Consider the following 27,752-nt stretch of genomic DNA (forward strand, 5'->3'; position numbering starts at 1 on the left):
CCAAGCAAGTAAGTACTACATACTTATTGAGTAAATACAAAGTAAGAACTTGTAATTATATATATATATTTAGTGCCCAAGGTTAGTATTGAGGACTTTATAAGTAACTACAAGGTACTTACTGTACTATGTAAATACCTAGTCACAAAATCTATGTGGCATTTGATTTATTTATTACCACATACTTACCACATGAATACCTTCAAGTCAGTAATGCTGATATTTCTAGTCTCTCATGTTGTTTCTACGTACTTTACCTTTAGTTCTAAGATGTTTATATTAAAAGGGCTGTAAAATAAAATGATGTCTGTTTCCAGGTAGACACAATGTAGTTACTTGAGAAATCCCATCCCATGCAGACAACAGCAAATCTGTCTGCGATCTTATCCTGTTGCTTCATGTTACCACCTTCACACTTACAGGTTAGGCACAAGGTAAGAGGGCTGTAAAATGAAGCTGTTGCGAATACCATGTAAATACCAGATACTTGCAGATCAACAAACTCTCCTTATGAGTAAGTGAAATGATTGTGTAGATATAATGTTCCAATCATTTCCCTGTAGTTACTAAGTATGTATGTTGTAACAGGGCTGTAAAACGAAGGTTTCCAGGTACATCCCACGAAGACAGCAGCAAATCTGTCTGTGCTCTTACCCTGTCGTTACATAGTACAACCTTCCCACATAGGGTAGGTACGGTATAAAAGGGCTGTAAAATGACTAAGTGGTAACATTTCACAAGCACACGACTCAGAGTGAAGTTTATTTAATGAAAATCAACCAGAGGTCAGTAGAAGTACACTTTGTTAGTGTACAATCATATAAAAGTGCTAGCACATTTATTTTTATAAGGTCCTCAATACTAACCTTGGGGGCCAAAATATGTACTATATAATCACATTGTTACTTTGTACATACCAAGTTACAATGTAAAGAGAAACAATGTAGAGAAACAGACTCTTGTCTTTGTCTAAACTCCATGGAAACTGTTCAATCTGCAAGTCATCATACACAGTACATGAGTATTAGAATTGGACAGGTTCCAGTCGGCCAACGTGTGTTCACAAAAAATACAAATTCTAATATATGCAGGGTCACATTTGGTATAGAAAGTGCAAAGCAGTATGCTACAGTAGTCCATTTTCAGTTTACATAAAGACTACAGTATATTGACATGGATTCCATCCTAATTGTCCACACTACTAGAGGTATCTCTCAGCCAAAGACGTGACCTCTACATTGAATTCTGGTGGTGGTAACTACTTATATGTGTATACACCAATCAGCAGGTCACCTTTCAAAATTGCCATCTGACCCAATTCTGATGATGTGAGTTCCAACCAGACAATCTGGGCCCATGTGCTGGAATGTGACAGGACATATGCTATTTCCATCCCCATTATGTAATCTAACCGTGATGAGCTATAGACACTACTTTCAACTTTTTGTTATTTTGACCCCAGTGGCATGCCTCCCACATCTCTACAACTAATATTTTGCTTTCATAAAAATTCCTAATCCACTTTGCTTTACATTTAATGGGAGGAATTATTGTCTTTTTTTTTTCCTACACACACTGTGCGAGAAGATCAACACAGGACTGCGGTAGCTTTGTTCCGGCCGCGACCCCTGTGTTGTGTTTGTTTCAGATTTACAATGGTGATTAGCTTTTCAAAACATGCGCTCCTCCGGTTGACACAACATTCTCGAGTCCTGTAAATCAATGCGATTGTTATTAAGAGAAGATCTACAGCAGGAATTTGGGGAGATGTGCAGTGCATTGTAGTGGGCAGAGGGAAACTCTCTCTCATATCTCTCGAGGACAGTGGCATTGTGGACATGCAAGCACACTGGGCTTCTGATTTGATTACATCTCCCCACCGAACATCTGAGAGCTTGAATTCATAAAAAATTTCCCAGTTCAACTCCACAGAGAGGCAGGCAGTAGGCTCTCCCTGGTGTAAGCTGTTCTCCTCTTGATCTCATGTGGCGAAAAAATACCACACAGAAGTTGTCTCTCGTGGGGAATTTGTTGTTGAATGGAATACTTGAGACTCTTTTGGAAATAGATAAGCAGTGAGGATTAACCACAGTGCAGTTCTGAGGAAAGTTTGGAGTGTTCTAACAGGGATTCTTGATGGCTGTTTTGAATATAAGGAGATGTTTGCTTCCCAGTCTCACATCTGGTCTATCTGTGGTCATCACTGGAGACTGTTAACCCATCAGCCTCGTCAGGACAAATATGTAGGTATAGTCGTGTCATTACTAATTAGCTTGTAGTGGTAAAATGGGTGAAGATGGAAGTAGTTAAGTTAGTTAATTTCTCTTAACCCATACTTTCAGGGTGAGGGACCATCTAACATAAAGTTGTAAAATAGTGAACTACTCCTTTAATAGTTTCCAGAGCCATGCAATCTGATGAGGAATAACAAGGTGAATTCCACTGTGTTCATTTGAGAAAAGTGAAACAGCAGGGTGACCCTCTCTACTTCCTATAGGCCATGAGGAACTGTCAGCCTATCACAGCAAACAGTAACTTTACTAACAAACTATAACATGGACTGGGAGTGGCATTCAGGATTTCAAAAAGTGTTTGAAAGATCAAAGATTCCATTACACCCAAACTGCTTGCTTTTATCTTGCCAAGTGAAAGGGCACATTCCTCTCAGGGAGTTCACAAAATGAGCACAGAAATGAAACGTTCACCATCCATTGAACAAATGTATAGTGAAGAAATGTTCAAGGACATGCAATAAAACAAAAGTCCCTGTAGTCAAGACAGAGCAAGAATCATTTCTGACCTTTAACCACAAACCTGCTGTGTCTCTGCCGTAGACAGTAATAACCACATCGTATTTCAAAAATAGGCATGTGATCTAAAGTGACATGTTATTTTGTCCCTGAGTTTTTATTTTAGTTGACAAAATCACATGAAGTCAAAGACAAAGAAATGTGAATACCATGTGCTACACTCATTCTTAACAACAATAACTTTGAGCTTACAAAGCAGACCCCTCTATTTTATTTAGAAATGAGATGTACTGAATATCGTCCTCGTGCAATTTTAATGTACATTAAAATGATGATTGATGATTGAGAAGATGATTGAGAAGGAAAACAGCAGGCTAATAAATGGTGGTCACCAATCATAGTAAACAAACACAATGTCTCAAGATACACAGCAATTCAACCCCCTACATCCGATCCCATTCTATTCTGTGGACAACTTTTTCCTGTGCACATCAGCACAGGGTCTCTGCAATATTTATTTGACCTTTATTTAACTAGGCAAGTCAGTTAAGAACAAATTCTTATTTTCAATGACGGCCTAGGAACAGTGGGTTAACTGCCTGTTCAGGGGCAGAACGACAGATTCGTACCTTGTCAGCTTGGAGGTTTGAACTTGCAACCTTCGGATTACTAGTCCAACGCTCTAACCACTAGGCTACCCTGTCACCCCAATATACTGAGTAGAGAGTCAAAGGACAGGAACATAGTGGCATAGGGGCCTTCTGAGTCAATATACCATTACATAATACTCTTACATAAGGGAGTCTGAGATGGCCCGCCAAGTGCCTGCTGCTTCTGGAGAAAAACACTGACACAGAGTTACATGGAAAAACAGGATTTATTGATGCTAGCTACAAAGTCTGACACCTTGTTTTACACTAACATTCTTAACTAACAGTATGGTCAAATAAGATGATTCAATCAGTGCATTTTCCTACTGGTGCTTTAAACACCAGTTTGTTTGTTCCATTCTCACTAACATGACATTTTAACTGATGTTAGACATTTTCAACAGATACTGTACATAAACATCTCGGAAATATGAGTAGACAGTTATAAAATGTAGGCCCCTTTTCACAATTTGTCAGGGGAAACAAGCCAAATTGTTTTCTGATTGAATGAAGCTTTAAGTTGTAGGGCGTTATTATTGTGATCTATCAAATACCTTTCACCACAGGTTTGTGCCTTTCCCACTGTGCTCAACTGATTCACTCATTCCATCATGATTCTGGAATAACCCATTTACTAAAGAAGAGTGAACAGCATATATTTGAGCAGACAGAGTTTGAAATCTGAAGTTTCGCCCTTCCTCCCAATGTGAAACGTGTGTCTAATCACTAACGGTCCTCCAAGGCTGGGCCTGTGTGTGAAGATTTCCATATATTTCCAATATTCGGAGAATAGTAATGTATTTGATTGATAGCAGCTAGATAGCAGCTAACAGTGCAGTTCACAATAATTAAGTTAATTAATATCAGGAATCAAGGTAAGACCCAGATGCAGACACGTCAAATTGACAATGGTTTAATATTCCAACAGGGGCAGGCAATAGACAGGTCAAGGCAGGCAGGGGTCAGTACACCAGGGGTGGGGCAACGGTACCGGATGGCAGGCAGGCTCAGGGTCAGGGTCAGGGTCAGGCAGAGGTTAACAATCCAGAGTTGAGGCAACGGTACCGGATGGCAGGCAGGCTCAGGGTCAGGGGCAGGCAGAGGTTAACAATCCAGAGTTGAGGCAACGGTACCGGATGGCAGGCAGGCTCAGGGTCAGGGGCAGGCAGAGGTTAACAATCCAGAGTTGAGGCAAAGGTACAGGTCGGCAGGCAGGCTCAGGGTCAGGGGCAGGCAGAGGTTAACAATCCAGAGGTGGGGCAAAGGTACAGGTCAGCAGGCAGGCTCAGGATCAGGGGCAGGCAGAGTGGTCAGGTAGGCTGGCTCAGAGTCAGGACAGGCAAGGGTCAAAACCAGGAGGGCGATAAAAAGAGCGACTGACAAAAGCAGGAGCTGAGAACAAAAACGCTGGTTGACTTGACAAACAAGACAAACTGTCAACGGACAAACAAAGAACACAGGTATAAATACACAGGGGATAATGGGGAAGATGGGCGAGGAGACAATCACAAGGACAGGTGAAACAGATCAGGGTGTGACAGTTAGTGTGTTTCCTGAGAAGAGAAGAGTTGTTTTGATAAGTTGGGAGTCCTGGGTAGAAAGTCCTGGTTAGGGGCTTCAGAACCAGGCTGAGAAGCTGTGTTTTTCCTTCACCATCCAGATGCTGTCGATCACCTTACCATACTGAAAGACAAAGAGGCATTCTCCTTCATCACAAAACGGGATAAACATGCCAATGACTTCTGCCTTCCTGTATTACATAACATCAGTAAGATATTGCAGAAGGCCATCCACTTCACAATTAGGTGTAGAATTGAGGTATTCTCGCTCTGCTCACCTGGTCATCGGACACCTGCTCCAGATACAGATACAGATAGATGGATGGTGTTGTGTACCTGCATGCAGGTGTATCCATAATCTGTACTGCAGAAGGCACTACAGTCCCTTGGATTAGATATGGCACAAACAGATATGGCAGCTCTGATTCTAGCTCCTAAGTAACTTTGCAGTATTTTTTGTGTGTGTTATTTCTTACATTATTAGCCCAGATTTTTTTTGTATTATTACCTACAGCCGGAAATAACTTTTTGATATCAGAGCGGCGGTACCTCATCAGCATTACAATCCGGAATATAACTTTCCCGAATAGGGTCCTTTGTTCGTACACCCCGGGGCAATTTAAGTTATTCTAGAGGATGCTCCAAAACACCGCCGGCGGAGAAGAGGTATTCGGGGTGGACTCAGGAGGTGTGCACACCATCCACCGCTTCCGAGTATAGTACTCCCTAATGTTCAGTCTCTATATAATAAAGTAGATGAACTCAGGGCGAGGATCTCCATCCAGAGAGACATCAGGAATTGTAACATACTCTGTTTCAAGGAAACATGGCTCTCTCGGGATATACTGTCCCTGTCCATTCAGCATGCTGGGTTCTAAGTACATTGCACATACAGGAATAAAGAACTCTCCGGGAAGAAGAAAAGAGGGGGTATATGCTTCATGATTAACTACTCATGGTGTGATTGTGATAACATACAAAAATTCAATTCCGTTTGTTCACCCGACCTAGAATACCTCACAATCAAATGCCGACCATATTACCTCCCAAGACAATTCTCTTTGGTTATAGTCACAGCCGTGTATATTCCTCCTCAAGCCAATACCACGACGGCCCTCAAAGAACTACACTGGAATTTTTGCATACTGGAAACCACGTATCCTGAGGCCGCATTTATTGTAGCTGGGGATTTTAACAAAGCAAATTTGAGGAAAACGCTACCGAAGTTTTACCAACACATTGACTGTAGTACTCACTCTGGAAAAAATTGGACCACTGCTACTGAACCTTTTGAAATGCCTACAAGGCCCTTCCCCGCCCTCCCTTCTGCAAATTTGATCACAACTCCATTTTGCTGCTCTCTTCCTATAAGCAGAAACTTCAACCAATCGGAATCCATGCATCAAGATTGTTTTGATCACACGGACTGGTATATATTCCGGGTAGCCTCTGAGAATAAGTTCATCAGGAAGTGTATAGGAGATGTTGTACCCACTGTGACTATTAAAACCTACCCAAACCAGAAACCATGGATAGATCGCATCATTCGCGCAAAACTGAAAGTGCAAACCACCACGCATTTAACCATGGCAAAGTGACTGGGAATATGGCCGAATACAAACAGTGTAGTTATTCAATCAAGTAAGGTAATCAAGCAGGCAAAACATCAGGACAGAGACAAAGTGGAGTCACAATTCAACGGCTCAGACACGAGACGTATGTGGTAGGGTCTACAGACAATCACGGACTACAAAGGGAAAACCAGGCACGTCGTGGACACCGACATCTTGCTTCCGGACAAGCTAAACACATTCGCCCGCTTTGAGGATAACACAGTGCCACCGATGCGGTCCGCTACCAAGGACTGTGGGCTCTCCTTTTCTGTGGCCGAAGTGTGTAAGATATTTAAGAGTGTTTTAACCCTCGCAAGGCTGCCATCCCAGATGGCATCCCTAGCCGTGTCCTAAGAGCATGCGCAGACAAGCTGACTGGAGTGTTTACGGACATATTCAAACTCTCCCTATCCCAGTCTGCTGTCCCCACTTGTGTCAAGATGTCCATCATTGTTCCTGTACCCAAAAAAGCAAAGGTAACTTAACTAAATGACTATTGCCCCGTATCACTCACTTGTGTCATCATGAAGTGCTTTGAGAGGCTAGTTAAGGATCATATAACCTCTACCTTACCTGATACACAAGACCTAATTCAATTTGCTGGAGATCCACAGACGATGCAATCGCTATCGCTCTGCACACTGTCCTATCCCATCTGGACAAGAGGAAAACCTATGTAAGAATGCTGTTCATTGACTATAGCTCAGCATTCAACACCATAGTACCAAAAATATCATCAAGGACTTCAACCCCGCTATCATCCAGAAGGTGAGGTTAGTACAGATGCATCAAAGCTGGGACAGAGACTGAAAAACAGCTTCTATCTTAAGGCCAACAGACTGTTAAATAGTCATCACGAGCCGGCTTCCACCCGGTTACGCAACCCTGCTCCTTAGAGGCTGCTGCCCTATCTACATAGACTTGGAATCACTGGCCACTTTAAAAACCCGTTTGGGGCTAAAGGGCAGCATTTTCACTTTTGGATGAAAGGCGTGCCCAGAGTAAACTGCCTCCTACTCTTTCCCAGATGGGAATATATGCATATTATTATTACTGGTGGATAGAAAACACTCTGAAGTTTCTAAAACTGTTTCAATTATGTATGCGAGTATAACAGAACTCATAGAACTCACTTCACAGATCTCCATTGTAAAGGGTTTAAACGCTATTTCCCATGCTTGTTCAATGAACCATAAATAATGAATGAAGATGCACCTGTGGAACGGCCGTTAAGACACTAAGGGCTTACAGACGGTAGGCAATTAAGGTCACAGTTATGAAAACTTAGGACACTAAAGACGCCTTTCTACTGACTCTGAAAAACACCAAAGGAAATAGGCATGCTGCAAGAAGGCATGAGGACTGCAGATGTGGCCAGGGCAATAAATTGCAATGTCCTTATTGTGAGATGCCTAAGACAGCTCTACAGGGAGACAGGACGGTCAGCTGATCATCCTCACAGTGGCAGACCATGTGTAACAACACCTGCACAGGATCAGTACATCCGAACATCACACCTGCAGGACAGGTACAGGTTGGCAACAACAACTGCCCGAGTTACACCAGGAACGCACAATAGGCTGAGAGAGGCTGGACTGAGGGCTTGTAGGCCTGTTGTAAGGCAGGTACTCACCAGACAACACTGGCAACAACGTCGCCTATGGGCACAGACCCACTGTCTCTGGACCAGATAGGACTGGCAAAAAGTGCTCTTCACTGACGAGTCGCGGTTTTGTCTCACCAGGGATGATGATCGGATTTGCATTTATCGTCGAAGGAATGAGCATTACACCGAGGCCTGTACTCTGGAGCGGGATCGATTTGGAGGTGAAGTGTCCGTCATTGTCTGGGGCAGTGTGTCACAGCATCATCGAATTGAGCTTGTTGTCATTGCATGCAATCTCAACACTGTGCATTACAGGGAAGACATCTTCCTTCCTCATGTGGTACCCTTCCTGCAGGCTTATCCTGACATGACCCTCCAGCATGACAATGACACAATCCATACTGCCTGCTCTGTGCGTGATTTCCTGCAAGACAGGAATGTCAGTGTTCTGCCATGGCCAGTGAAGAGCCTGGATCTCAATACCATTGAGCACGTCTGGGACCTGTTGGATCGGAGGGTGAGGGCTAGGGCCATTCCCCCCAGAAATGCCTGGGAACTTGCAGGTGCCTTGGTGGAAGAGTGGGGTAATATCTCACAGCAAGAACTGGCAAATCTGGTGCAGTCCATGAGGAGGAGATGCACTGCAGTACTTAATGCAGCTGGTGGCCACACCAGATACTGACTGTAACTTTTGATTTTGACCCCCCCCTCTTTGATCAGGGACACATTATTTCATTTCTGTTAGTCACATGTCTGTGGAACTTGTTCAGTTTATGTCTCAGTTGTTGAATCTTGTTATGTTCATACAAATATGTACACATGTTAAGTTTGCTGAAAATAAACGCAGTTGACAGTGAGAGGACGTTTTGTTTGTTGCTGACTTTATATACTGTATTCTATTCTACTGCATTTTAGTCAATGTCACTGCGACATTGCTCAATCTAATATTGATATATTTCTTAATTCCATTCTTTTACTTTTAGATTTGTGTATTGTTAGATAATACTGCACTGTTGGAGCTAGGAACACAAGCATTTTGCTACAACGGCAATAACATCTGCTAAATGTGTGTATGTGACCAATTAAAATTTGATTTGATTAGGGGCGGCAGGGTAGCCTAGTGGTTAGAGTGTTGGACTAGTGACCGGAAGGTTGCAAGTCCAAACCCCCGAGCTGACAAGGTACAAATCTGTCGTTCTGCCCCCTGGCAGTTAACCCACTGTTCCTAGGCTGTTATTGAAAATAAGAATTTGTTCTTAACTGACTTGCCTGGTTAAATAAAGGTAAAATAAAAAAATTTAAAAAAAATCATACACTCTCCATCAATGTTATGGATATACTGATTATTCACATGGGAACTGACCTTGTAGCCATAGACAGGCTCCTGGGCCCATAGCTCCAGGTCCAGTCCTGGAAAAAATACATTTCAATAGTTGATATGAAACTTTAGATACAGTATTTATCTACAGACTATGGATACCATCACAAAGGACAAAGAGCAATTGCTGGATCACAAGGCCTTTTCATGCCAATATTGTATTATGAAAATATTAATTAGTTAACCCGCATATAACGTGCATCACATGTTTTGCCTATTTATTCACATTTGCTATCCATCAAAGAGCACTAAAATATAATGGTTCCCAATAGCTTAGACCACTCAATAAACTCTTAAAGGCAACAAACAAGCTAGAGAAATGTATAGGAAAACCTTTGGATAAGGGCTTTTTGGGTAGCGTCCAAACCAGCAGTCTGTCGTTGTAATAAAGGAAATGTGTTTGGATTGCTCTGCTCGCGCCATTGGGTCATTAGTCTGTCTGAGAGGACAGATTTGTGAGCGTAACACCTATTTGAGCGCAGTGCTATTGTGTGAGGTCATCAAATGGAGACCATACTGTGGAGGCATAATACATCCTCCAGACCCGGTGCAGGCGGTTTGGTGTCGTTCTGTCCGAGTTGGACCTGAAACAGAGCAGAGAGACAGACAGACAGATAGCATGCTGGGAGTAGGATCTGAAACCTGAAATCTGGTGTTGCTCTCTCATGCCAGGCTGTCACTCCATATCCATGCCAAGTGCTGAATGAAACTGTGGTTCAAATTGCTGTGATTACAACATCTAACACATACAGACGTGCTTCAGTGCTAATGTGGACTAGCCAGTTGCCTAAGATGTTACAGGTCAGACCCGGCAATTCATGTGTCCAGCAACACAGCAGAAAACAAATCCTGTAGATGTTTTCACGTAGCATAGAAGAGCCCGCTGGGACACAGCCTAGCTGTTCTTCACATATCTAACAATGCTATGTCAAGTAAATCATCAGGACCATGTGATTTATAAAGGGTATTAACAGAATGATATAGAGCCCCCTTGGCCAGACAATAATAACAATTGAATGAGTAAAAAGTTGTATGAGGGGGAGCAGGGAGTTATTCCTGGTTGTAAATCTTCTCTTATGATCAGTATAGGGGATGTTTGGCCGGTCGACCGGTTGTTGCTCAGATTTGGTCAGATTTACACCCCTCGGAATGAGGAGCGATCAGAGTGTTTCTGCATGGCGCCAGCGGAGCTCGCTTCAGTACCAAGCTCAGTCCCCCTCTGCCTCGCTCCCTGCTGGACTGCTGCATGCCGCCTTCTACTGACCTGTCAGGCCCAGGGTGATCTACACCGCAGCCCTCACCACGTCTGACTGACCAGACCACTCCAAACACCTTGATTAATAGAGGCCGGCTGTGTTCATTGTCGTTACACGTTTTGGATGCTCCCACTCTAAAACCCCTTGTACATGTTAACAATAGTTGCTGTTGAAGTTTACTTGTTAAAACAATTGCACATTAATTAATCTAGGAATACCATTCCTGTTCACAACTAATACAGAGAGTATCATTCATCCATCTATCCATGTAATTGCCCCCCCTCTCCCTAATCAGTGAGTGGTTTTATGCGGTACATACAGTACCGGTCAAAAGTTTGGACACACTTACTCATTCAAGGGTTTTTCTTTACTTAATTTTTTTTTTACATTGTAGAATAATAGTGAAGACATCAAAACGATGAAATGACACATATGGAATCATGTAGTAAACAAAAGCAAACTTCTGGCCCATAGTCCTGCGTGGCATCGACTGTGCCACAAAAGCATACTGAAGTGGCAAAATTAGGGTTGCTACAGTTATTGTTATTTTTGGTCGTAAACATTATTTTGAGTAAATTCTATGAGGGTATTCAATGTATTTTACAGTGAAAGGGGAGGGTCACGTGAAAACATATATAAAGTCTCCGTCAAAAGTTTGGACACATACTCATCCAAAAAAGTGTTAAACAAATCAAAATATATTATATATTTGAGATTCTTCAAAGTAGCCACACTTTGCCTTGATGACAGAAGTGTCTTGGCATTCTCTCAAACACCTTCATGAGGTAGTCACTTGGAATGCATTTCAATTAACAGGTGAGTCTTGTAAAATGTTTATTTGTGGAATTTCTTTCCCTCTTGATGCATTTATTTAATAGTTTTGATGTCTTCACTATTATTCTACAATGTAGAAAGTAGTAAAAATAAACAAAACCCTGGAATGAGTAGGTGTGTCCAAACTTTTGGCTGGTACTGTAAAAGTGGCTCTAAAAGTGGGTGCTGTCGTCTTTGTTGTTGTTAGAGCAGTAAATGGATCTGTTTCCTCCCATAGTGATGATCCAGGGACACTCCCCTCGGTTCCCTAGCATGTTGGCCTCCTGAGGAAGGATCAGACACCAGAGAATGAGTCACATCGGTGTGTGTGTGCGTGTGTGTGTTTGTACTGTTTAGAACACCATGGTCCAGTTCATGTTTTTCTTCATTGTCATAACATAGCTACTCTAAACAAAAAGTGTGTTACTCAAGATATTACATAATCCTAAAAAGGGCATTACTGACACTGCCAAGTCCACTAATACTGGGACTGTCAGTTAAAGGCTAAGTGCAATCAAAACCTTGATTTCCCTGTGTTTCATATACAGGTTACATATCAAGTCGAAAGGTTACAAGTCGGAAGGTTACATATACTTAGGTTGAAGTCATTAAAAAGCATGACACAAGTAATTTGTCCAACAATTGTTTATAGACAGATTATTTAACTTATAATTCACTGTATCACAATTCCAGTGGGTCAGAAGTTTACATACACTAAGTTGACTGTGCCTTTAAACAGCTTGGAAAATTCCTGAAAATTATGTCATGGCTTTAGAAGCTTCTGATAGGCTAATTGACATCATTTGAGTCAATTAGAGGTGAACCTGTGGATGTATTTCAAGGCCTACATTCAAACTCAGTGCCTCTTTGATTGACATCATGGGGAAATCAAAAGAAATCAGCCAAGACCTCAGAAAAATAATTGTAGACCTCCAAAATTCTGGTTCATCCTTGGGAGCAATTTACAAATGCCTGAATGTACCACGTTCATCTGTACAAACAATAGTACGCAAGTACAAACACCATGGGACTACGCAGCCGTCATACCACTCAGGAAAGAGATGCGTTCTGTCTCCTAGAGATGAACGTACTTTGGTGCGAAAAGTGCAAATCAATCCCAGAACAACAGCAAAGGACCTTGTGAAGATGCTGGAGGAAACCGGTGCAAAAGTATCTATATCCAAAGTAAAATGAGTCCTATATTGACATAACCTGAAAGGCCTCTCAGCAATGAAGAAGCCACTGCTCAAAAACCGCCCAAACCCGCAACTGCACATGGAGACAAAGATCGTACTTTTTGGAGAAATGTCCTCTGGTTTGATGAAACAAAAGTAGAACTGTTTGGCCATATTGACCATCGTTATGTTTGGAGGAAAAAGGGGGCGGGTTGCAAGCCAAAGAACACCATCCCAACCGTGAAGCACGGGGGTGGCAACATCATGTTGTGGGGGTGCTTTGCTGCATGAGGGACTGGTGCACTTCACAAAATAGATGGCATCATGAGGCAGGAAAATGATGTGGATATATTGAAGCAACATCTCAAGACATCAGTCAGGAAGTTAAAGCTTGGTCGCAAATGGGTCTTCCAAATGGACAATGACCCCAAGCACACTTCCAAAGTTGTGGCAAAATGTCTTAAGGACAACAAAGTCAAGGTATTGGAGTGGCCATCACAAAGCCCTGACCTCAATCCTATGGAGAATTTGTGGGCAGAACTGAAAAAGGAATGGGCCAAAATTCACCCAACTTACTGTGAGAAGCTTGTGGATGTCACATCTGCTCCCCCCCGCCTTGGCGATTGAAGGTGCCAGGCTGCACTGCATCACGCACTCCTGCCAACAATTACTCACAGCTGCCTTCCCTCGTCATGTGCATCAGCGATATTGGACTCACCTGGACTCAGTCATCACCTGTTTATTTCCTCCCCTATATTTGTCAGTTCCCTTGCTCTGTTCCCTGCTGCTGCATTCATTGTTTTTTGTCTATATTACTCATTTGCTGACCCTGTTCCTGACTCGTTCCATGTCCGTTCTTTATTAAATGCTTGACTCCCCGTACTTGCTTCGTCTCTCCAGCGTCATCCCATATGACAGAATGCAGCAGCCATCATACGAAGCATCGGGGAGTACTGGCATTCCGGTTGTTGGTGACATCGGCTCTGGGTCGCGGCCGATGGTACCGGGGGAACCTAGCCAGCTCGTCGGGCTTCCATGCCCTAGCTGGCTCGAGAGGTATCCTTGCACCGGTTGGCTTGGATGACGCCCATCCCACCTCGGGCCTCAGCCGGATCGTCAGTTCTTGTTCTCCCAGCCGGTTCAGGAGTTTCTTTTGTTTTGTTGGTGACGTTGGGGTGGATTCTGCCGCCGATGGAACTGGGGGTGCCTAAGTCAGCCCGTCAGGTTTCCACGCCCTGGCTGGCTCGAGAGGTTTCCTCCTCTCGGTTGGCTCGGCCGTTTCCATACCACGTCACACTCCACCAGGCTCCCTATCTGCAGCGGGATCGACAGGTGTCTTGCCTCAGCCGAATCGTCGGGTTTCCATGCCTCAGCCGGCTCTCCAGGCGCCCACGCTCCTGCCTGTTTGCCCAGCGCCCATTTCTCGTCCGGTTCGCCCAGGCGGGTCGCCAGATGGGGGGGGGTACTGTTACGTCTGCTCACGCTCTCCCCCCCCCCAGCGCTTGAGGGCGCCAGGCTGCCCTGCATCATGCACTCCTGCCATCTATTACACACACCTGCTTTCCCTTGTCACATGCAACAGCGATATTGGACTCACCTGGACTCAGTCATCTGAGTTTATTTCCTCTCCTATTTCCTCCCCTATTGTTGTCAGTTCCCTTGCTCTGTTCCCTGCTGCTGCATTCATTGTTTTCTGTCTATATTACCTGTTTGCTGAAGCTGGTCCTGTCTCGTTTCATGTCCGTTCTATATTAAATGTTTGACTCCCCATACTTGCTTTGTCTCTCCAGCGTCATCCCATGTGACAGTGGAAGGCTACCCGAAACGTTTGACCCAAGTTAAACAATTTAAAGGCAATGCTACCAAATACTAATTGAGTGTATGTAAACTTCTGACCCACTGGGAATGTGATGAAAGACATAAAAGCTTAAATAAATCAATCTCTCTAGTATTATTCAGACATTTCACATTCTTAAAATTCCGCTAGCGGCACCCCTCAACAACATTCCGCTGAAAAGGCAGTGCGCGAAATTCAATATTTTTTGGGGGAAATATGTAACTTTCACACATTAACATGTGCAATACACCAAATGAAAGATAAACTTCTTGTTAATCTATCCATCCAAGCACAACATATGATTATGTTTGGTCAGAGCCAAGTCACAAAAATACACACAGCTGTTTTTCCAGCCAAAGATAGGAGTCACAAAAAGCAGAAATATAGATACAATTTATCACTAACCTTTGATGATCTTCATCAGATGACACTCATAGGACATCATGTTACACAATACATGTAAGTTTTGTTCGATAAAGTGCATATTTATATCCAAAAATCTGAGTTTACATTGCCATGTTACGTTCAGTAATGTTTTGCTTCCAAAACATCTGGTGATTTTGCAGAGAGCCACATTAATTTCCAGAAATACTCATAATAAACATTGATAAAAGATACAAGTGTTATTCACAGAATTAAAGATAGACTTCCCCTTAATGCAACCACTGTGTCAGATTTTTTTTTTTTTAAACGGAAAAAGCACACCATGCAATAATCTGAGTACGGCGCTCAGAGACCAAACCAGACAAAGAAATATCCGCCATGTTGTGTAGTCAACATTAGTTAGAAATAGCATTATAAATATTCACCTACTGTTGATCTTCATCAGAATGCACTCCCAGGAATCCCAGTTCCACAATAAATGTTTTATTTGTTCGATAAATTTAATCATTTATGTCCAAATTCCTCCTTGTTGTTAGCGCGTTCAGCCCAGTAATCCATCTTCATGAGGCGCGAGCACTAGGTCCAGACAAAGTCCAAAAGTTCCGTTACAGTCCATCGAAACATGTCAAACGATGTATAGAATAAATTTTTAGGATGTTATTAACATAAATCTTCAATAATGTTTCAACTGGAGAATTCCTTTGTCTGTAGAAAAGCAATGGAATGCCGAGCTACCTCTCAAGTGAACGAGCGTCACGAGTTTGTGGCACTCTGCCAGACCACTGACTCAAAGAGCCCTTATGAGCCCCTCCTTTACAGTAGAAGCCTAAAACAAGTTTCTAAAGACTGTTGACATCTAGTGGAAGCCTTAGGAATTGCAATTTGACCCCATAGACACTGTGCTTTGAAAAACTACAAACCTCAGATTTCCCACTTCCTGGTTGGATCTTTCTCAGGTTTTCGCCTGTCACAGACATCATTCAAACAGTTTTTTAGAAACTTCAGAGTGTTTTCTATCCAGATCTACTAATAATATGCATATATTAGCAACTGGGACTGAGTAGCAGGCAGTTTACTCTGGGCACGCTTTTCATCCAAACGTGAAAATGCTGCCCCCTATCCCAAACAGGTTAAAAGAAAGTGGTGATCCTAGCTGACCTAAGACTGTGAATTTGTACTAGGATTAAATGTCAGGAATTGTGGAAAAACTGGGTTTAAATGTATTTGGCTAAGGTGGATGTAAACTTCTGACTTCAACTGTATATCTCCACACTATGAGGTTGGAATAATACTGTGAAATTGTGAAAATTTTGATAATGCCCTTTTAGAAATCTCAGCCTGTTTTGGTGGTGGGATGGAGTTTTGGCTTGCCTGGCGACATCACCAGGTGCTAAATTAGTTAATAGACCAATAATAATGAAAGTTCCAAACCTCTGCCAATTACACCTAGTTTTGTAGTTTTCCCCTCCCTGCTCGGACCACTTGCAGACAGTCTGAGCAAACTTCTTGCTTGAGAAACTCTTTGATAAGAAGCTATTTATGCTTTTTTTTATAACAATTTTAATTAAAAAAACAATCACCATAAGGTACTTAATTGTCACCCAGAAAATATTTGATATTGAGATAAAAATGGCTGCATTGGCCCTTTAAGTACTTTACCTCAAGATCCTTAAGCCACTCGTACTGCTTGAAGATGAGGTCTACGCCATAATCAAGAAAGAAGTAGATTTCATATGTATGTAGTGTGCAATCTAGGTGCCTTAAATATCTCAGTGAGATAATTAGCGTCAGAGACCTTCGCTTTCTCTTATCATTTTGTGGTTCTCTTGTCTGTACTCGTAAGCAAAGCTAATCTTAGACAGCTATTCAGAATACATTCTGCAGAAAGATTCATTCTATAACACAATGAGACTGTTTTTCTAATTGCTAGACAATTGTGGTCATTACCTCTCCCTCCCTCCCACACTCACATTCATCATGGAGATGACTATCTCTCCTAATGACTACAGAAGTAAAACATCTGCTTTAAACCTGTATGGAATACAGCCATTTATCAGACAGATGTCCACGTAAACACTACACCATTCCCCTGCTATAGCAAAGGTCTGTCAGTGGTCACCTCTCCAGACAGGACAGGATGCGATCAACCGATATTTCCTGAAATGCCACCACCTCTACCGCTGGTAATATTTCAACACTATAGCACCAGAACCACCAGACCGGAACACACACAGATAGAACCGGTTCCCATAATGAAAGAAGACCCAAACCCAAACCTGTGCCTTGGAGAGTGTTGTGTCTTTGGCTATGCCGGATTAATTGCTATGCCATGCTATTCTATAAAATAATTTCTCTGTAATTAACCTGATTGAGCTAATCATGTAAATGTAATTAACTAGAGAGTCAGGCACCACAAAATAATATTTATAGAGCTGTTATCTTCCGAATAAACTCTTAAAGATTTAGCAATATTTTACATCAATAGCAGTCAACATTAATCGTCATCTTACTTCAGTCTCATATTCTGAAAGTTGTCAATTCCTGGTTATCTGCAAGAATCCTGGCTAACAAGTTGAATCAGCAATACAAAATTGGGTTTAATTATTTATTTACTAAATACCTAACTAATCACACAGAATAACATATACAAATAATTAATTATACCTGGATAATTCTTTACGTCATAGGAAACGTCCCTAGCGGGCGGAACAGATATGACAGCTTGTTACACAAAGGAAAAGGGGCTGGGTTTGAGTGAAAGAGCGGGAAGACTGAGGAACAAAGGGAAGAAGCTGTGCTATCGTAAATACAGTATCTTGTGCATTCTAAATTACCGCCCATTTGGAAAAGGAAAATGCAATAAATATTTCCTCTGAGCTGCGCTTCAGTAGGTTGGTGGCAGATGGAAGACCGTGTTGCCAAACCGAGTCCTTTGAAGAATGTCTCTGGTGGTCACTTGGATAAGTTGTAGTAATGTCGTTGTGTGGTAGATGGGATACTCTGTCTGTTCTTTCCTAACCTGCGTTTGCAGCTGTGGTCGCTAACTCAACAGCTAGGAGGTATCACTTCTGTCGTGAATAAGAGTTCAAGGTTCATACCATTCGCAACCAAAGCTCATGCTGATGTTGGCTTCATTCTGTAGTTTTTATCTGAACCATTCTGACATGGGATCGTCATCTCACATCCGCGGAACAGGAAGTTATGTTGTCGTCAAGAGCTTATATAGGAAGGAAGAGAAGGGGTGTGTGTGAAAAGTTTACAACCTCTGTCTCTTCACGTGGGCAGGCCACTGAGTGAGCAGCCCTAACTTATGAAAACCCACATCTCACATTTTAGAAGCTAAAATCACATTTCATCCCATCACAAATAATTTCATATTCAAACATTTCAATTGAACAACAATTCCATGTGAATCTGATAACTCTGATGTATAGACTTTCCACTGTGGAGTTTATGTCATCTTATCATTGATGAGAATGTCTCAGATGACAACCGAACTGACATCATATTCATTAAGTACCACTGCATATGTTCAATTGTTCGGATTACCAGAATATAGTTCATTTCCTCCCACATACTGATGTTCCCAGATTCTCTGTTAACCAAGTTTTTTTTAAAATGTAACCATAGTAGGTTAGAGAAGAGAAAAGAGGGGAAGAGGTATTTATGACGGTCATAAACCTATCCCCCAGGCCAACGTCATGACAAGAGCGTCAGTCCCAGGCGTGCTATCCACCCACCCAAACACGTGCCATTTCCACAATATTTCAATTGGGGAAACCTGTGTTGACACACAGCATGTAAAAAGAAAAGCCTTTCTAGGAAGACGGTTACTAACAACGGCAGTCCAAGCCAAGAGCTAGCCGTGTCTTTATGAGTTTAGAGATTTTAATTTCACCAATAAAACTGGGAGCCAATCTTCCTTCCAGTTAAAACAGTAAAGTACGTGGTGAGGTGATGGGGGAGTCTGATACCTCTCCTGGCTTATGTAAGAGGCAGACAGGGTCGAGCAGCCCACCAGGAGAGCCCTGAGTGAGTATGGGTGCTGGAGGTCAGCTGACAGGGTTATTTACCCTTTACCAATTAGGTTAACTGAGAACAAACACTCTATTTATTTTACAGCAACAACCTGCGGAAGAGTCACAGAGGGGATGAATGACATCGCATCTTTGTATCTGTCCCATTATGGTGTCTGTGATTGCACAGGCAGCGCCATTAAGGCCATCTCCAGTTTGAAGTAGCCAATTGTCTTCGACTACTACGTCTATAAGTTGGCAAACAAACTGAAAGGGTGCATACTGCCACCTGGAGTGTGTTGTTTGAAGAGGTATAAAGTCAAGGTTGGCGATTTACTGCCAACTGCAGTTATGGAATGTTCGCTCACAAGTATAATTCATTGACTGATCTCTTCTGGTGACCTGGGTGGAATTATGTGATCCTTCCTTAACCCATAGGAAGTCCTACCCAGTTGACTACTTCAAAATGGTTTAAGTCCTCAATGGTGCTGTCCAGTGTGCATGCTAAAACAGGATTTTGGGTACTATGTCCACTATGGAACTTAGCCAGGACCCCAGGGTTAAAACCCCTACTCTTATGATAAGTGCCATGGATCTTTAGTGACCCCAGAGAGTCAGGACACCTGCTTTAACATCACATTCTAAAGACAGAACCCTATGCAGAGAAATGTCCCCTTCACTGTCCTGGGCATTTGGGATCAGAGGGAAGAGGTATCCCCTACTGGCCCTCCAACCCCACTTCCAGCAGCATCTGGTTTCCCATCCAAGGACTGACCAAGAGAAACCCTGCTTAGCCTCAGAGGCAGGTCAGCAGTCGGATTCAGGGTGGTATGCAGAGTTGGGTAACCAGAGACAGTTCCGGACAGAGATTAAAAGGAAAGGTCAGGTTCAGGATAATAGAGGATCTCTAGTCAATGGGATAGTGCAACCTAGGGGTTAAGATGACATGGTCAAGGTAAAAGCTATGATAACTCAATAATTGGTGGTTAAACCGTTTGTAACAAAAGACCGGTCTACCATTTGCAACAAAGATTCTGACATAATCCTCATTATGCTGTAACATACTTGATAATCACAAACCATCCTGTGTGAGTTAGAATGGGAGCCACAGCAGTATGCAGCAGTATGAAGGAGCCTGTGAACCCCTGTGAGCGGCACAGTCTGAGTCAAAGGTACTGTATTTAGTCTGGTTAATACCCCCATCTTGTGGTGGCTAGGCAGGGAAGCAGTTGACTGTCTGTTGGATGGACACGAGACCCAAGGTCTCCTTCTGGGACTCCACTTACCGCATACATCAAGCAATATACATTTAGGAGACCCTGGACAATACAAATAAAAAAGCACTTCTGTTAAGTTCAATAACATATGGACTTGTTTTGGTCAAATACTGAATGATATACTGTATGTGCATGTCTGAAGAGAAATAACTAGAACTTCCTAGAACAATAGCTCAAAAGTGTTTCTTTTTTTTCTCCTATTGACAGTGGAAAATCTGATTAGCATAATGTAATACGCTTATTTGTGTCATTAATGGATATTGTGTCCCCATGACAAACAGTGAGTCATCGGTTGTTAAAAAAAAGAGTATTTAACCTTTATTTAACTAGGCAAGTCAGTTAAAATAACAAATTCTTGCTTACAATGACGGCCTAGTTGTAACTAGAAAGGCTGTTTCCATGTGTGCTTTATTTTCCTAGAAAATAATATCAAGATAAAAATCTGAGGGGAGATGTTCCAACTTTAACCTTGTCAAATGCAAAGTGGATGGACTGATTCCTAATCCTAATCAACGTTCCCCCCAAAGTTAACTGTTTAAAAACCACACATACTAACCAATCAGATCTGCCCTTTCATGTCACTGATGAGTCTGTGCTACAAGGTGCCCACTTAATCCAGGCTCTTTGAAACGTTAAAGAAACAATTGCTGTCTGAATATCACCAGCTCACGTCATGGCTCATTGTTTCAAATGGCACCAGTTACATCCTATTGCCTCAGATGGGCCAGTGATCTATATGTGCAGGGGAACAAAGGCGCTCTTGATAGTGGCCTTAGCATCTCATGTGGACACGCTGGTCTCATGCAGCTGGAATGCTAAGGACTCTTGTGGTCAGCCGGGCTTAATTGCCTTTCACTCTGTTGGTTTTGGGCGTAAAAAAAAAGCTGAAGCAAGCTGCCACGAGTTTAGGTTCTGACGAGCGCCACAGAAAAAAACGTGGTGTTATCTGAGTGAGGGGAGAGGGTACTGATTTTTGATTTCATGTTCTAATGTCTGGTGACAAGGCCAAGAAAAACAGGCTACAGTTAGCAGCTCCTTAATTGAGGCCAGACAGTAGGCAGACTAGGCACATTACACTGGGAAAGAGTAAACCAGGCCTGGGGATACAAGGAGCACAAACATTATGGTGCATGATTAGATGTTTTGCATTCAATCCCCCCTGATGCTAACACACTCACATCTGAAAGCACATTCTCGCATCTGCACACAGATGAACAAACACAGACACACACGGTATAAGCATTTGAGATGTGTTGGCAGCTGATCCTCTGGATATGACACATCTGAATGGTTGAGCCTGTAAATCTCTGCCCTTTTTATGCAGATCTCTCACTGAGCTGATAGCCTAAACCCAGATTCCAAGGACTTAAGCTCTGGAACTCTAATATCTAAGGGGCATCAAGGTTGTCCATCATGAACTCAGGGTTACACAGAGTATGATTAGGCATAACGTTGAGGAATCTGACAAACGTTTATCAATAGCTATTATTAACGATCAGGACATACGATCAGGACTCACAGAAAGAAATATCAAAACAAACTATGAACCAACTATATTAATTTGGGGACAGGTCGAAAAGCATTAAATATTTATGGCAATTTAGCTAGCTAGCTTGCTGTTGCTAGCTAATTTGTTCTGGGATATAATCATTGGGTTGTTATTTGACCTGAAATGCACAAGGTCCTCTACTCCGACAATGAATCCTCAGATAAATGGGTAAACCAAGTTTGTTTCTAGTAATCTCTCCTCTTTCAGGCTTCTTCTTCTACTTTGGACTTTATGGCGGTTGGCAACCAACTTTAAGGTGCATTACCACCACCAACTGGACTGGAGTGTGGACCTCAGTTCATCTTTCAATCACCTACGTCGGTATATGCTCCTAAAAACCAATGAGTAGATGGGAGAGGCAGGACTTAAAGCGTATGGCTACGCAGACGCTCATTGACGCGCGTGAGAAGTGTGGGTGCAATGATTTAATAACATGTATGTGTAAGTGTATTTTGCAACGCTCGCGCACGAGACGCTGGCGGTGTGGTCAGCATGTTAGTCCCCTCCTGAACTCCCTGTTCACCCACGACTGTGCGGCCCCGCACAACTCCAACACCATCATTAAGTTTGATGATGACACGACGGTGGTAGGCCTGATCACTGATGACAATGAGACCGCCTATAGAGAGGAGGTCAGTGACCTGGCAGTGTGGTGCCAGGACAACAAATTCACCCTCAACATCAGCACGACAAAGGAGCTGATCGTGGATTACAGGAGGCCCCCCTCCACATTGACAGGGCTGTAGTGAAGTGCATCTAAAGCTTCAAGTTCCTCGGTGTCCACATCCCTAAGGAATTCACATTGTCCACACACACCATTATAGTCGTGAAGAAGGCACGACAATGCCTCTTCCCTCTTAGGAGGCTGAAAAGATTTGGCATGGGCCCTCAGATCCTCAAAACGTTCTACAACTACACCATTGACAGCATCTTGACTGGCTGCATCACCGCTTGGTATGGCAACTGCTTGGCATCCGACCACAAGGCACTACAGATGGTAGTGTGTACGGCCCAGTACATCACAGGGGCCGAGCTCCCTGTCATCCAGGACCTCTATATCAGGCAGTGTCAAAGACTTCAGCCACCCAAGTCATGGACTGTTCTCTCTGCTACCACATGGCAAGCGGCACTGATGCAGCAAGTCTGGAACCAACAGGACCCTAAACAGCTTCTACACCGTACCATAAGACTACTAAATAGTTAACCAAATAGCTACCCAGACTATCTGCATTGACCTTCTTTGCAACTCTTTTGACTCGTCACATATGCTACTGTTATTGTTTAGTATTTATCTGGGTGCCTGATCACTGTACCCCTACCTATATGAATATCTACCTCAATTACCTCGTACCCCTGCACATCAACTCAGTACTAGTACCCTGTGTATATAGCCAAGTTATAGTTACTCGTTATGTATTTATTCCTTGTGTTATTATTTTTCTATATTTTTCTCTCTCTATTGTTGGGAAGGGCTGATAAGTTAGCATTTCACTGTTAGTCTATACCTGTTGTTTACGAAACATGGGACAAATGCTATTTTATTTTATTTGAGCCCAGTAGACTTTGTCTGAGAGTCATTGTGGGGTAAATAGAGTTTCCGTCAGTTGTTTCCATTGGCTTAAACGCAAGATAGGAAACTGATCTGTCTCAGCCAGTGTTTATTTTGGACAAGGATTACTTGTTTAGATGGAGGTGGTTCTTGAACCAGCTCCAGACTTAGAAGCTGAAATAGCTCCCATATGTTCCAATGGCACAGTGGAGTTGACGAAAGTGTTTTCTACAGTGGAAAAGCTGTGGTTGCTCCACTCTGACCAAAAAGTTGTTTTTCTGAGATTCTACCCCTGCCTCACAGTACAGTAGCACATTATGGATACCAAGTCTGGGGAGGTCTGGCAGTCTGTCTCACCAAAATGAAATGCAGAATGTACTGAGTTTTTACCCAAACCATGTAATAATAGCATTGATTAGATGTGACCTGTACGGAATGCACCGAAATATGTACCAGGAGCGAAAAGCATTGGCTAATGGGGAGCAGAGAGTAAGCAGACTTCAACCATGTTGACTCACTGTTTATGAAGATTTCGTAATACTGTCCGTTTTTATCATCAGTTTAACACTGAATGACTGGTGCCTGTGTGTGTGTGGGTGTGTGTGGGTGTGAGAAAGTGAGAAAGTGAGAGAGCGAGAGAGAGAGGAGTAAATTAGTAGATAGGGTCAAGTTCAGGTCCTACTCACTATGCAGCCTCGTGGTTCCCAGGACAGGTCATATAGGGCACGTAGACAGCTATGGACTGGATCTGACGCATGAACTCATCTCCAATCCTACCGTTGCCCTGAAAAAGTTTGATTTAGTCATTTACCACAGCATAATACACAGTATTAGTGCTAATGAAGTCTGAAATAATAACGCTGACAGAATAAATGTAAAAAGCACATTCAATTATCTAAAGCTAAAGTACTGTAAATCTTTCCAGACAACTTTAGGAATGTTCCATTTGCATACCAAACAAAACCCCAATGAAACCAGAACTGTTAATTTCACAAATATTCTAATGGTGGCAATTGAGCTTATGTACACACTGTGGTGGATGGCATGGCCGTCTTCTGGTTTTCAGTGGCCATTGCCCTTAATGAGCTTTCAGACAGAATTTCTATTTCTGTTTTTCTATTTATAATATCAAGGAAGCCGCGGAACAGAGTTAGACATTCCAGTTCAAACTCAGCATGAATTTGCAGTTATTAATTTTTGAGGTTGTCTGCTCATTAATGTCCAGCATTTTTCTCCATGTTTGAGAAAAGTATAAAATGAGCCAACTTTGCTTTTTAATTTCAGGGAAACAGCAGCCGCTGATGTATACCACTGGGGATTAATACCCGTATATGTCATAGTAATTATGAAGTGGTCTAGGCTCATGACGACAGAGCCCACCTATACATCTTACCCTGAGGATACCATAAGCTTTGAGTGTGCCCCTGTATGCCATAGTTTAACTTCATGAAAATCCCATGAGAAAGTGCTTAGCATAAATGGTATGTGTATCATTCTACCAACTGACCAGTGATGGACAAGCGTGTACAGAAAACAAAAATATTTTAAAATTTTACCTCATGCATGTCATATGCAAAGTCCCCTAGAAAACAAAAAAGCACATATTCGTCATGCTTTGCACAATTTTTCCAAAGTGTGCTTCATATTTCACCTATCAGGTTTCAGGTAAGACCCAAGTGCAGACTGTGTTGAAGTAATAATGGTTATTGCAACAACAGGGGCAGGCAAACGACAGTTCAAGGCAGGCAGGGGTTGATAATCCAGAGTAGTGTGGCCAAGGTACATGACGGCAGGCAGGGTGAGGTCAAGCAGAGGTCGGTAATCCAGAGTAGGGGCAAAAGCACAGGAAAGCAGGCAGGCCCAGAGTCAGGACAGGCAAGGGTCAAAACCAGGATGACGAGAAAAAGAGAGACTAGGGAAAAGCAGGAGCTGAGACAAAATGCTGGTTGACTTGAACAAACAGGAGACAAAGGGCTGTGAGACATGGGTTTAGATCTAGACAGATGAAAAGTAGGAAGTATATGGAGGGTACGGGGCAACAGAGGAGGAACAGCAGACGGGCTATTGATTTCAGGCAATGGGCATGGCAGAACGGGCTCGATGGCACCAGTAGATCAGTCAATCGAGGGATTGTGTCGCTGGAGCCAAGAGAATCCCAATACCACAGGAATCTGCAGAGACTCAATTAGGAGCAATTGGATCGTCTCGCTGTGATTCCCTGACACTCGTAGGTTGTTGGGGATGGTATGGTGGGTGACCCGGCCTATAGAGTGCCCGTCCAGCGCTCTAACATCCATGGGAATGGAGAGGGGTTGAGTGGGGATGCCCAGCTTGGATGCCAGGGTAACATCCATAAGACTCATATCGGCCCCCGACTCGATGAGTATCTGGAGAGACTTGGACTGGTCGCCCCACCACAGTGGCATAGAGAGGGAGGTGAGTAGGGGAAGAAGCAACATTATCCTTAAGACCCACCAGAGTACTCATTCCTACCAATGAGCTAGGTCTCTTGAAGGGACAGGTAGACACATAATGACCGACAGTACTGCAATACAGACAACTCTGGGTGTTAAGTCTGCGTACTCCTTCGGCTGCATCGGCTAGGGGCAAATTGTCAGTCTTCGGAGGCTCTTGGAGGAACTCGGGTAAACTCAGATCCTTTTGGGGACGAAGACACCGGGGACTTCCGGAGTTCATCAGATGCAAGGTGGGATCCTTGAGTGAGCGATTGGGACCGCAATCAGGCCTCTTCTCCCTCCTACTTTCCCGTAGCCGACCATCGATCCGGATAGTTAATGCGATGAATAAGTCGAGATCCATCGGTAGTTCCTTTGCTGCAAGATCGTCCTTTACTTCCTCTGAAAATCCGTGCAGGAACGTGACAACAGCTCTTCCGGGTTCCAGGCACCCTCCTGGATGCCTGGAACAAGCACAAGGACAGGTGAAACAGATCAGGGTGTGACACAAAGTTAACCACAATTATACACCACTATGATTGAAGTTATTATGCAACGGCAACATTGATATACTATTCACTTATGACAATCAGTCGGGAGTTAGCCGCATAACCACTTAGGATGAGATCATAAATGCTGCCGACCTGGGTCTACTACTGCAGTCTGGCCAGAGACTGAGGGTTCTCATTGCCCATGTCCCCATAGATGGAAAACCTGGGACTCCAGCTAATGCTCTCATTCAGAGCAGTAAAGGAGAACACATCACTCCAGCCAGCCTCACTGCCACAGTGGTACACTGCAGTGAACACAGGAAAGAAAACACTGTTCTATCAATACTATGATGATGACCGAATGTGACAGGGCATAAACATCCATCATGCTAGTTCGGTGAACATGGAACCCTACCATAAGCAGAGGCAGGTCTCAGGGCAGTGAGTGTGACCCTGTGTATGTGGATCTCCCTCACTTCTGATCCCGTCCATAAAAAAATCTGTTGTTCTGCCCCTGAACAAGGCAGTTAACCCACTGTTCCTAGGCCGTCATTGAAAATGAGAATTTGTTCTTAACTGACTTGCCTAGTTAAATAAAGGTAAAATACATTTTAAAAAGAGTTGCGTTGCTCTTGGCGGTCAGCTCAAACAGTCCCCCTCCACAGGCCGTACTCCATGGTGCTCTCCTCTGTCTCATTGATGGTGGTCCAGGTCATCTCCATAGAGGCAGGGAGTCCTGGGGAGAAAAGCCCCAAAGTTATCCAGCGAGGGGGCCTGCTGATCAGACTGCTCACCCTGCCAACCTGGGTAGAGTTACCTCCCTGGATACTTACTGATCCACTTACGTAAGCTGGGAGAAACTCGCTTAAAAGGCTGCTATTGTTCAATAACTCGCAAGTCTGTGCTTTTGATCTCCCTGTTGACAGGATTTGTGAATTAAACATTTGGTTAAACTCACTGGATATGACTTGTTAGTACAGTAGTGCTAGTGTAATATACAGTAGTGCTAATGGACTATATAGTAGTGCTAGTGTACTATAGTAGTTTTAGTGTATTATATAGTAGTGTTAGTGTATTACACAGTGGTGCTAGTGTATTATACAGTAGTGCTAGTGTACTATACAGTAGTGCTAGTGTACTATACAGTAGTGCCAGTGCACTATACAGTGGTGCTAGTGTGCTATACAGTAGTGCTAGTGTATTATATAGTAGTGCTAGTGTACTATATAGTAGTGCTAGTGTACTATACAGCGGTGCTAGTGTACTTTATAGTAGTGCTAGTGTATTATACAGTAGTGCTAGTGTTTTATACAGTAGTGCTAGAGGACTGCACAATCAGTCAGTGTGTCTCTGATAAGGAAGTCAGAATCAGTCTACCAAACGGATGAAACAG

General features: G+C 43.0%; 1 pseudogene; it reads right to left on the bottom strand.

Moving 5' to 3' along the window:
* Positions 1–5,017: 5,017 nt before the first annotated feature.
* LOC109904534 (acid phosphatase type 7-like) lies at positions 5,018–27,081 on the bottom strand (annotated as a pseudogene).
* Positions 27,082–27,752: the final 671 nt, after the last annotated feature.

Source organism: Oncorhynchus kisutch, linkage group LG14, assembly GCF_002021735.2.
Source record: "Oncorhynchus kisutch isolate 150728-3 linkage group LG14, Okis_V2, whole genome shotgun sequence".
NCBI lineage: Eukaryota > Metazoa > Chordata > Actinopteri > Salmoniformes > Salmonidae > Oncorhynchus > Oncorhynchus kisutch.